At 31.4% G+C, this 13126-nt stretch overlaps 1 protein-coding gene across 1 annotated transcript in view; it reads right to left on the bottom strand.

The window, feature by feature from the left end:
• LOC119608457 (innexin inx1) overlaps positions 1-13126 on the bottom strand; it is a 133495-nt gene that overhangs the window by 19352 nt on the left and 101017 nt on the right. The window contains exon 4 of the mRNA XM_037962889.1: positions 1915-2046. The gene's annotated coding sequence lies outside the window, so the exon portion shown is untranslated. The remainder of the gene's footprint in view (positions 1-1914; positions 2047-13126) is intronic.

Here is a 13126-nt window from a genome sequence, read left to right as displayed (position 1 = left end):
CTTTACATTCACTTCAATTAAATTTTGTATAGAGACTTTTTTTGAACTTTAAATTATGTTTTACCTTTCTGTACCTTTCACTTTGTGTAGGTGCCACGTACCTACCTAGTATGTGTAAATGTTGTAAGTACTTGATATTGTACTCGTTTATTATTGTATATGTGCAACAAACAAAAAACCGGGTTTAAACATTGTACACACGCGTGCTGGAACGCACGTACTCTCTTTTAATGCAGCCTGTCTGCCCTGTCAGTTTTATGGAGTTTATTGTTTATTTTGTTGTTGTTGGTACCATTCGATTTTAGTATTTTTCCTGATGTTGGAATATTTTCTTAAAGAAAGACATTAACCCATGTGTTAAACTGAAGACAAATGTTGACGTTTTTAATTAGTTTGAAAGCAGGATGTTTGTTACATCAGCTTCCAAAGAATATACCTAGGCCACCATCGGCCCTGATGTGTATGGTGGGATCGAACCCACGAACTCCGGACTGACAGACCAGAAGAACACCAACTAACCCACCATAGTCACCTAGACGTTTTCACGTAAAATTCAATATTATGCGTTGTTATGAAATTAACAAAATAGATCTGGAACTGGTCTCAGTCTCCAAAAATTACTAAAGGGACTAGGAACCTGAGGAGTCAAGATCTCTAGCACTATGTAATTATTAAAAACAGTAATAGATGGGAAATATCGAGGTTGCTTGCAGTAACAACTGGACATTGAGTACTAGACAAAGATGCATGCGACTTGGATACTGTCCCTTGAAGGGTCTGCCAAACTACTATCAAATCAGAAAACGGCCCTATATCTGTTGTAAAGTTATTATGGATCGATGCTTTCGAAATTTAATAACACGATTCAATCATTTATTAGAGTCAAGGTCAGAATACTTCCAGAAATATGTGGTGCAGGGGTAACATAGTGAACTAATTAAAAGCCAGAATCTAAGCAGACGGTTCATAAATGAGCTGCGGTATTGATTCTGATGTAATATTTGGAATAATGGAACAGCCAGTACAATGCTGTATGTCTTCAATATTCATGAAAATGGAATTTTCGTAGATAGCCATCCACATCCTATTGGTCAAACAATGTAAGAATGATCTGTCAATGATCGGACGTCTGTCTGTCATCACCTTATATCTCGATTACGTATGGCAACCGAGCTTCAGTTCCGTTACCAGCTTACAAAACAAGACAATGCTCAAGTCAGACAAAAACTAATTAATTATTTAAAAATCTGTTTTAAATATCTCCAGTGCAAAATCAGTTGTAATTCCGCTTGGGTCTTTTAAAAAAAAAGTATCTTCAGATAGGTGAAATAATCTTTATTTAAGCAAAATGGCCAGGTTAAATTAATGTGGGCCACTTTCGATTAAAAACGCACTATGCAACTTATAATCCGAAACAGACGTGACATATCGAAGTTTATTGCAGTAATAACTGAACTTTATTTGGCTATGCAAGTCGACTTGGACACCCAAGTCAATGAATATTGTCGCTGCAGCAATGAAAAGGAAAGAGGAGAAATGGTATTCCGCATTCTGTGTGAATGCCTCATCCTATCCGACAGGAGAAATAGATTAATTGAGAACTATGATATATCCAACCTTGGTGATATATCTGGGTCTGTACATAATGTCCTACACAGATATCCCACGGCTGCAGGTTGTCATTTTTTAAAATCCTCAATGTCTTAATTTGAAAAGAATCATAATCGGAAAACCTTTTATTATTTCTATCAAAAAAAGAAAATAAAATGCTTCATTTTCTATATAATCACTTTTACTAAACCTGTTTCAGGTTCCCAAAATCAAACTTCAAATAAATAATATTATAATTTTTGCAAAATCAAACAATATGAATCCAAATATTTTTATATTTTAAGGGTAAATAATTTAACGTACCTTTATTTAATTTTTTTGATATATAATCAGCTGTAATTCATGAATCGACCCCCACCACTTCTATCCAATATTTTCCTGTATTATCTACTGTAAAACTCCAACATTAACCACAGCTACAACATCTCCAAAACCCTGAAATGATAGAAATTCAAATATGTATTAAGAATCCACTCAAAATGGGTTAATTGTTGTTTTTTAACTCAAATTTATTATAAACTTTTTTAGCCATAAAATTATTAAGTATACTTTTGTATTCGTATATTTTCTCGCTGATCATTGATCTTTTGTTCATTAGTAAATTTTGTTTTAAATTATGAAATACATTTCATTAGTATTTGTTATTTTAACGCCACTCCGTTATTTAAACAATATGGTTTTTATTAAGAAAGCAAAATCAGCATGAAAAATCAATCATACAATATTGGGTATATGATTTATGTAATCAATACTTAAGACGAGATTTCTGATTTGATAAAAGTTTAATAATAAGATATCATTGTAATTGTGGGTATATAATTTTAAAATTACTTCAATTGTTTAACACCTTTTTTTGCTTTAAAAGAAATATGAAAAATTATTAGATAGATTAGTCGTTATCCAAATACCTTAATTCAGGAACCTTGGACGATTCAAAACAAGGTTTCTGAATTAAATGTCCAAGTTTTCTACGATGATACATTGTCTTTCCCGAGAGAACAAGAACTAATGTTTTCGAAACACAAATGTCGTTCGATTCTCCGACATTACCTCTAACGTTGGATCTGATGAAACTTGTTGAAGAGGCGTATAGAAAAAGATGCCAACTCACACCATGCAACTTGGCATAGCACAAACACCTGAACCAGTCATTAAGGATTTCTTTAATACAAAACTTAGGTAATAACAATACTTTCGTCAATAGAATCAGACATGAAGTATTACATGCCTATAACCTTCTATAACTCAACATCTTCAAAAATATAATTTTCTATTTTTATAAAATTTTAAAAAATTATGCTCCCTTGGCTGTGCAATATTTAAGTTTTTTTTTGTGTATTTCAAATTTACTACATATTCCCTTTTAACATAATGTTGTCTTTGACTTATAAATGAAATTCAGAATTGGAGACTTTCAGAAGAGTACTTTTTTCCAACGTTAACAAAAATGCATTGGTTGGATCGTTTGCGAACAACTGTACTCTATGAGAGCGGAGATCTTGCCCAGGAGAAACCCTGGGTAACAGGGGAGATCCGGTTTTGCGGACATTTAGAAAACTCTTTAACCGGGCATGTCGGAAAAACCACAACGATAGTTATTACAACTGACATGGTCAAGGAAGAAATCAAGAGTTTTGCACCATATATAACAAACTACATACACAGGCGGTAGCATTGTCTAATCCCTAAAACAGTTTCATGTTGGCCGGGTCCTCCTTAACTGGATCAGCTATATACTAAGGAACAGATGGATAATCTGCGAGATGTACGATATAACTATCAGGGAAAGTGTACACAACAGGGTGGCATTTTGTTCCCTTTACTCTGGGTAATCACGAGAAGGGACGATGTCTTAAACTTCTAAGGGGAAGGGATTCAAATTACTTGAGTAAAAGGGGTGAAGAGGCTCTGAACACGGCCTTAAGCTGGAATCAACCAAGAAACCTAAATGTTAAACCCTGTTTCCTGGGCAAGAAATAACCATAGGTAATCACGAAAAGGGACGATGTCTTAAACTTCTAAGGGGAAGGGATTCAAATTACTTGAGTAAAAGGGGTGAAGAGGCTATGAACCCTTTTTACTCAAGTAATTTCTTGGTTGATTCTGGTTGGAATCAACCAGGCTCTGCATAAATTGCTAGATATTTCACCCATTGAAACATATACATATGTATAAGATATGAGATATAATGAAAACAAACGCCCAAACTCAATATAATTGCACAAGGAGTTTTCAGTGCTGGTTCCCGTTACCTCTACGCAATTACTTTTACCCCTTAAAACATTTGGCGGACTATATTCAACGACACATGATAATTTTTGACACATCTGATGTAGTAATAGAGCTGAATATTCAACGACCAATTATTTGGTTAAAAGTATGATGTTTCTAATTCATGGAGGCATATTTAACAATCTAGCCAAACCTCACACCACCTTGCATGTTTCCTTGATGAAAGACCCTCATCTTGGTGTATTGCAATCCTGGAGTAAAAGGTGCTACCAGTACTTCTAGTCTGCCGGGACTATAAACTGGTGATGCCACTTCACTCCTCGGCTAGTCCTTAGTATGATTTGACATGGGGTCTAACCAGAGAACCACATAGTCTGGTACTACGGGTGGCCAGTTGCCCGTAGGACTTGTCCTGGCTGGTCAGTTGGTTGAGGCTCCTTCGGGTTTCACGTAGTGGCTGTGGTTTAAACCCAAATTCGCGGCAAGAGTAAGTTACGGTTAAAAGACTGATGCACGGTAAAATCTATAATTCAGGATAAGTTCGGAGCTGTTGCCGAATGACAAAAGATACCCCACAGAGGAGTGACTGCGTTGGAAATGGGTTGGTGTTAAATGTATTTTATACAGGGTGAATGTAGGGGCATACGGGCCTTCCTAATCCGTAAACCTAGAGTAAGTGTTTCGGATTTTGTTCTCTATTGAGTGTGTCGGATGAATGAGAAATGTGCTGGGTTGAATGGTGATGGATGAAAGGTATCTTATATCCTTCATTATCCAGGTATGTTCAGAGTAAACTCTGTTCATAGCAGAATTACCACAGTGTGTCATTGTGAGTAAGAACAAAGTCTCGGCTTATTTGATGGATTCGTACGTAGGACTACCGGTTACGTCTCTAGGTGCAGTTGCCGACTCAACAGAGGCCATCCCATCTGCGTGGTTGTAAACGGAAGTGATGTTTGGCATTTTGGATGTTAAGCAACGGGGCAGCAATGGTCAGATTAGATATCTCGAGCACTCGAGCAAAGTGCACGTATACTGGACCCGAAATCCATATACTTTTGTAAGAAGCACAATGGGGCGGTGGTGAGTCGTTGCAAAAGCTCACCCAGTGGTTTAAAGAAACTACCGCCAACACGGCAGGTGTTCACGTAAAGCACTTCGACATTTATTAATCCGGTCAAACCTTCCTTTCTAAATCAAATAAAATACGATGAGTTATTTTCGAAATCGCTCTAATAATAATTATTATTATTCTAAGAAAATTTTCACTGATAGCAATCCTCATTCCCAATTATAAACACTTCCTGTAAAAATACTCATCATCACTTCATTCGTACACATAATTAAATAAAAAATCTCAATTAAAACATTGACCAAGGGTCAAACTTCCATTATTATATATGTATGTATTTCAAAACTTTACATACTCTCTTCATGTCTCTTGTAAATAATTGACCTAAAACCCCAGCTAAAACTTAAACAATAATAAATTTAAATTTTTTAGCTCAATGTAAGAGAAATATGTAAGTAATACAAAAAAAAAATAAAAGTTTCACTCAAAATAAAAATTAAATGTAAACGATGCGTAGAATTTCATCATCAACATCATGAGTAGAAGCAGCAACAATAACGTCATCATAATTGCGTCTTTGCAAAGAGAATTACATCGAAATATTCATGCGACATAAATAAATACTAAAACATATAATTTGTTTTCAGACTTTATTACCCCTGGTCCTCTCGAACACTTTGACAAGTCTGTTTTGGTTTGTTTTGTTTTGGGGAGTATGCAGACATTCAAAATAAAATAACAGTGTATTTATGTAGTATGACGGACGACCCTGCTAGTATTTTGAAATATACAGGAAATAATTACAACAACAACAATAATAATCATAATTTTAATGAAATGAAAACAACAAAAACATCAGAATCTTTATCGGTGTGTGCGAGTTGCAGACGCTTTTAAATAAAACAAATGGTTAAAGATGAATGGATTTAGGTTTTGTGTACAAGTACGCGTCTAGTAAGTATGTATTCGTACATACATATGTACATAGATATGTATATACAAACCCTGCAGTTCGAGATGGTTGTAAAAAGGAGCAAAACCATTAATCCTTGACAGCTTATAAAAAAACTTTCCGATATATTGTCAATTGAGTATGGAAAAGATTACTTCTGGTGGGTTAGATAACTACTTTCATAGGCACTCTCTTTAGATTACTTAAGGACACATAAGTGATGATTAACTTACCCTCTGCATTACTTGAGAACACTAAAGTAAAGTGAACATACGCTTTAAAAGACGATAGAGTTTGAAAATGAAGTCAAGCAAGTAGATAGGCATTTAGAAAAATACTTTGAAGAAGGGATACGTTGATTCCTTTCAAAACTGCTGGGTTAAATACCTAAACAAAAACAACACATATGCATAAGTGTCTGTGAATGTTGCATGCAGCATATGCTATCGCAAACATTGGTGGTACGTAGTAAGTTCTCGTACATATGGATTCTTTTATGCTAAAAACCCTTCGAAGGGGTGCTTTTATGCTTTCTCACTTGGCGAAAACATTCACAAAAAAACATACAGCAAACACATGATGGTGGAATGTTTCAATGTTTAGATTTGTTTTCTGTGTTTTAGTTTTTGCAAATATTTCAAGTAGGGAGGAAAATAATGTTTATATGTTGTACTCATATTTCAAATTGTTTGAGAAACCTTGTTTTGTAGAATAATACATACACTGTTGTTTCTTTTTTTTTACAAAGAATTTGTTAAAATGAATCGTAAATTAACTTTTTTTGCCAAAATTGAAAGAACTGGTTAAACAAGGTTTTATTTAGTTTGTTTATGTTTTTTTTTTCGTTTTGTGCTTAATTCGTGTCTGGCACAATTGCATTTGAACCCTCTGCTCAACTAACCACTGAAGCAAATAACCATCGTCAACATCGGTGACCAAACAGTAATGGTTATATAGAAGTTTATGACTATGGGGAGAACAAACTGTGATACGTCCATGGTCTTTTATAAAATTTATCCAAAGTTTATTGTAGACCGATCTTCAGAATTTTTTAAATTTATACGGTTCATGTCAAATAAACATTTTTTAAACATATTAATGTCATCACTAGTCACTAGCTTAACTTCGATATCGAAATGTGCTTATGATGCGAATACTTATGCGATCACGTATTCGGTATTTGGCCCCAGATCTCTTAGGAATTGAATAACCAAACTCGCATTCCACTAAGCTCTTAAAGGAAATGGTCTAAGCTTTCTTTTCAGTAAAAAAATTTGAAAAAAGGGAAAATTAAGTGCTAAATATTGAAAAAAATTTTACTCTTGAGTTTAAAAATATTTTTTTTTGATAGATATCCCACTCGCATCTCATTATGGGACTATAAAACCCTTCAAGGAAATTGTATAAGCTTTCTTTTAAGCAAAAAATGTCCATTTTGAAAAAAAATAAAATTTTTTAAAAATTAAAAAAAATGGAAAGAATAAAGAAGTAGCTATCTGAACTCCTTTGGACAATTTTTGCTAGGACCAATAGGTGAAAAGTTACACTCATTTGGTCATACATGGTTTTGACCAAAATGTCAAATTTTGACCCCCTCTAAGTCCGGCAGTTCTTGACCGATAGAGCTGAATATATAGTGAATATATATAGTACCTTGGTGCAAATTTCATCCAAATCGGAAGACATCGATTTTTAAAGTTGGGTCACTTGACACGAAATTCCCATTCATCATCGCACAGCCTATACCAAGAAGAAGAAAAGGGGTAAAAACGGGCAAATTCGGTAACATAATATGTCCTAGACTAGAAAAGATACGAAAACAATTTAAAGGTTATGGTCGTTCATTTAAAAAAAGTGAAAGGTACTTTTTAGATAAAAATTGTTATTAGTGCAATAGGGAAAAAAGTACCAAAAGGGGAAAAACTGGAAATTTGATGTTATTCCAACTCATTGACCCAATTTTAAAGTAAAATTTAAATAAAAGTGGTCACAAAGCTCTTAAAGGTAATGGTAATCACAAAGCTCTTAAAGGCAATGGCCTAAGCTTTCTTTTGAACAAAAAAATAATACAACAAAAACGTCAATTTTGAAAAAATAGAGGAAAATTAAGTGGCAAATATAGAAAAAATGTTATTTTTGAGCAAAAACAACAATTTTTTGATAGATATCCCATTATGGGACTTTAAAGTCCTTCAAGGAAATTGTCTAAGCTTTAAAAAACAAACTTTTTAAAAATAAAAAAAAGAATGAAAAAATAGCTATCTGAACTCCTTTGGACAATTTTTGCTAGGATCAATAGGTGAAAAGTTACACTCATTTGAATAAATCCCTGTATGACCAAAATGTCCAACTTTGACCCCCTCTAAGTCCGGCAGTTCTTGACCGATAGAGCTGACCTACTATCCAATAGTACTAACCTTAGCGTAAATTTCGTCAAAATTGATTTTAAAAGTTCAGATAGTAAAAAATACTTAATCATACTTCAAGTTTATTTGGTTCGTTGGTTTCAGTTAAGCATAAGAACTTCACGGTTTAATATAATACCAGAACTGGTAAACTACAGTGGATAAATTATGGTCCAAGTTAATTATAAACGTAGATGTCATATTATGAAAGCCAAGTTCAAAATATATACCGAAATGGCATTTAAATCGTGACTATACGAAAACATTGATCGATTTGTACAATTCATCCATAGATTTAAAATATACATACATATCTGTTGGTACACTCAGAAAATGATTCTAAACAACAAATGATTCTAAACAAGTATTATTTTTTATAAATAAACCAACGGCCCCCATTTCAATCAACAGTTGGCCCGCTATGTCAAAAAATATTAAAGAAAAAAAGATCTACTTTGCGATCAACGACACACGAACAACTTACGAATATTTGTATAGTTTAATGCCCTCAAAACTCCAAACAGAATAGACTTTAAATTCAATGAGCTGCTCGTAAAAAAGCTATGTCAGTCTATAGAATCTATCTAACAATAATAAAAAAGAACATACTCTCCAAGAGTCCATGATTCTGTTTTGTTGTCTGGTTGGTTTCTTAGTTTTGGTGTTACTGGCCCTGCAAAGTGAAAAAGAAGATATTTTCTACATAAAAGCGATCCACAAGATGATGTTGTAAATTGTCAACGGTCTAGTTGTGTATATAAGGAAAAAGAAATAAACAAAAACTTTATAAACACATACAAACACTATAATAACGCAAGTATTTTTAATAAAATTCCAATAAAAATTAATGATTCAATATGGTTTCAAATTTGTTGTTTTCTTTGCTGTGCATGTGCTTCTTTTCAGTTTTTTTTATTATTTTTTTTTTACTTCGCTGTCAATTGGTTCGAACGTTAGATCGATCGTTGGTAACATTAGATCTTGTTTCTTTCAACTATTTAAAGTTGCTTTCTAGTTAGAAATTAAATATGTCTGCTGTTCTTGACTCTTAACAAAATAAAAAAATAATAAAAAAACATGTTTGTGTTTTAATATTTTTATTTTTTGTTAATTCTTATATTCTTTGTTTTTCTTTAACAAACTTTTCAAAAAAATAAAGCATGTTCAACAGTTGGTATTTTGTTCAATAAAAAATTGAAAAAGAAAATACTTGCATGTTTTGTTTTCTTAACATGGGCTCACAGTGTAAAAATGACGCACAGTGGGATGACAAAATTAAAGTTTATCGAAAATTTCCTTTTAAATTTTTTTTGTAAATGCTTAGGGTCTATAGAAATCTATAGAAAACTTTTTATAAATAGAAAGTTTGAAAATATTAAATTTATCGAAATATTCTACAAAGAATACTCTACAAGAATATTCTACAAGAATAACTTTTCTATAAAACAAAAATTTATCGAAAATTGTTTATAAAACGGAAATTTTTTATAAAACAAAAATTTATCAAAAATTTTCTATAAAACAAAAATTTATCAAAAATTTTCTATAAAACAAAAATTTATCGAAAATTTTTTATAAAACAAAAATTTATCGAAAATTTTTCATAAAACGAAAATTTATCGAAAATTTTCTATAAAACGAAAATTTATCGAAAATTTGTTATGAAACGAAAATTTGTCGAAAGTTTTATTTAGAACAAAAATTTATCGAAAGTTTTTTTATAAAACTAAAATTTATCTAATTTTTCTATAAAACGAAAATTTTCTATTAAAATTTATCGAAAAATTTCTATTACAATTTATGAAATATTTACTATTAAAATTTATTAAAAATTTTATATCAAAAAAAAAAATTATAATCAATTTTCTATAAAAAAATAATTTATCGAACATTTTTCTATTTAATGAACATTTATAGAAAGTTTTCTATTAAACGAAAATTTTTTCATCAAAGTATTCTATAAAACGAAAATTCGTCAAATATTTTCTATAAAACGAAAATTTGTCGAAAATTTGTTATAAAGGGAAAATTTATTAAAAATTTTCTATAAAAATTTCTCGAAATTTTCTATAAAACATAAATTTATCAAAAATTTTCTATAGGAAGGAAAATTTATCGAAAATTCCCATAAAGAGAAAATTTATCGAAAATATTCATCGACATTTTTATACCCCCCACCACCATCAGTGATTATAGAGGGTATATATAAGTTTGTCGTTCCGTACGTTCGTGTAACCCTAAGAAAAATTCATCTAAGACCCAACAAAGTATATAATCTGGGTCTTTATGAAATTCTGAGTCTATTTAGCTATGTCCGTCTGGCTGTCTGTCTGTGTAAAACACGCTCACGTTAAACATAAGCAAAGGAAATTATCCAAATTCACCCAAAATATTTATTATTATCCTAAGCAGTTTGGTATTGAAAACCAGCAAAATCGATTCCCAAAGTAAAAAGTTATGAGTAAAAATTTCAGACTACCTCGAAAAAATTACGTTTTTTCCCTAATTCTTAAGAAGTTTTCTCAGAAACTACCAAAGATAATTCGATGAATTTTGTCACACATTATTTTTTTCAAGACAGTGATCAATTATGTTGAAAATTTTTACAATCGATCCAATATTTTCTATAGCCCCATACAAAGGTATGTATATATTCCCGGAAATTAGTTTATCATTAATAAATCCCTCAAAAATATCGGTATCAACTCAAAATTTTGTACATGCAAATATAATATCAACGTAGCTCTAAATCGGTCCACAATTGGTCATTGCTCCCATATAAGGTCCACTTCCGAAAATCACCTAAACGCACATATTTTATTGATAAATAAAACTAATTCGAGTTAAATACGTCTTGTGTACATACAATCCAATTTTTTACGGATAGGTACATTATTGGTCATAGCTCCCATATAACGCCCACTTGCGAAAATCACTTAAAAGCATATTTATATTTCATTGACAAATAAAGCTATGTTGATAAAATTATGTTTTGTGTACATATAAATCATTCTAGCAATTTTTTTACGGATTAGTCCATTATTGGTCATAGCTCCCATATAAGGCCCTCTTCCGAAAATCACTTAAACGCACATATTTCATTTCAAGTCTTGATTAAATTCGACACAAGTATATGAATCACTCTACGAAATTTTTTGCGGATAGGCTCCCATATAAGGTCCACATACGAAAATCACTTGATCGCATATATTTGATGGAATAATAAAGCTATCGGGATAAAGTACGACTTGAATATGTTTTTTGAGCATATAAATCATTCTACCAAATTTTTTCCGGATCGGTCCATATTTGGTAATAGCTCTTATATAAGGTCCACTTCAAAAAATCACTTAAACGCACATATTTCATTATCAAATAAAGATATCTTGATAAAATTCGACACAAATATGTTTTGTGTACATATGAATCACTCTACAAAATTTTTCCGAATTAATTAATAAATCTATTGGAGTAAAATTTGGCTTTAATTTTTTTTGCGTATAAATTTTTTCCTTATCGGTCGATAATTTTTCACAACTCCCATATAAAGACCATTTCCAAAAATTACTTAAATGCACATTGACAATCAAAGTTATCGGGACAAATGTGTATTTTGTATATATAAATCATTCTACGGATTTTTCCGGATTTGTACATAACTGTTTTAGCTTCCATATAACTTTTTACTTCTGAAAATCACTTAATACAACTTAGTTCGTTATTAAATGATTATATCCGGATAAAATTCGACATGAGTATGTTCTGTGTATAGATAAATAAATCATTATATTAAAATGTTTTCGAACTGGCCTATTTATATAAACTTTTCTGGACCTAATCAATATTAGTTTGACATATGCATAACTGCACTCTAACTTGTTTTTTATAAAATTATAATTGGACTTCTATCACTTTATTGCCCACGGTACTGTTTGTTGTATCTTCCATGTTTGTGGTAAAATGTCATTATAGTCACGTAAGTTATTGTTGTTGGATTTATTCCATTTTTATACATTTTGGTGGACTCTTATGTTTGCTCATGTAAAACCAGTATGTAATCACGAAGTTTTTATTTTTTGTTCTTCAATTTTTTTAAAAAGAGATACCAAAAGAAAAACGTGAAAATATACAGAGAAAATTATTTTATGTATCGATAGTTTGTGGCATGTATTATTTGTCCACCAAACCATCTAATATCCATGTAAGGCCAGTCAGTCGGCTGGTAATCGTGTATAGTGATGTAAAATACAGGAATGTTTCGTATTCAGTTCAAGAAAGCAACAAGTTATTTACATTGTTAAACTACATAACGAACTAACTACAAATAATCGTCGAAATAAAATACACAGAACTAAAACAAAAAAAACAAAAACAAATGTTTGAATAAAATATTTTTGTTTAAAAAAGTATAGACGATGAGACGGACGCACCCATATATCTTGTGTACGACATTATAATCAGGCCCATATAAAGTTAAAAATATACAAAACGTGATTCTAATTCTAATTGAAAAGTATGTGGTGAACGTACTCATTAAGAAGAGTTCAAAACACTCGTACTTTGTAGGAGAAATAAATAGAGAAATTATGTTCAAATTTAACGGCCTAATAAAAATGAGGCTATTTAAAACATAATTGTTGTATTAAGTAGATAGTATCTTTAAAAGATCCGCAATTTATATTTCCAGACGCATGGCGAGCGATCGATTGAGTTATAATAATTTAGTAAATCTGGGAAAAGTATTATATTTTTAAAATTCAATTATATTTATATGTAAATTTCATTAAAACTGTAGAATTTTCTGAAAATTTGCTCTAAATAGACAAGTTTTAAAAATTTTCTCTATAAAAGGTT

The sequence above is a fragment of the Lucilia sericata genome, unplaced genomic scaffold, assembly GCF_015586225.1.
Source record: "Lucilia sericata isolate MDLA Ls3-8-SP2 unplaced genomic scaffold, ASM1558622v1 Contig000838F_arrow, whole genome shotgun sequence".
Classification (NCBI taxonomy): domain Eukaryota; kingdom Metazoa; phylum Arthropoda; class Insecta; order Diptera; family Calliphoridae; genus Lucilia; species Lucilia sericata.
Note: the sequence above shows the minus strand (reverse complement) of the source record. Positions and strands in the feature narration are given on the sequence as shown.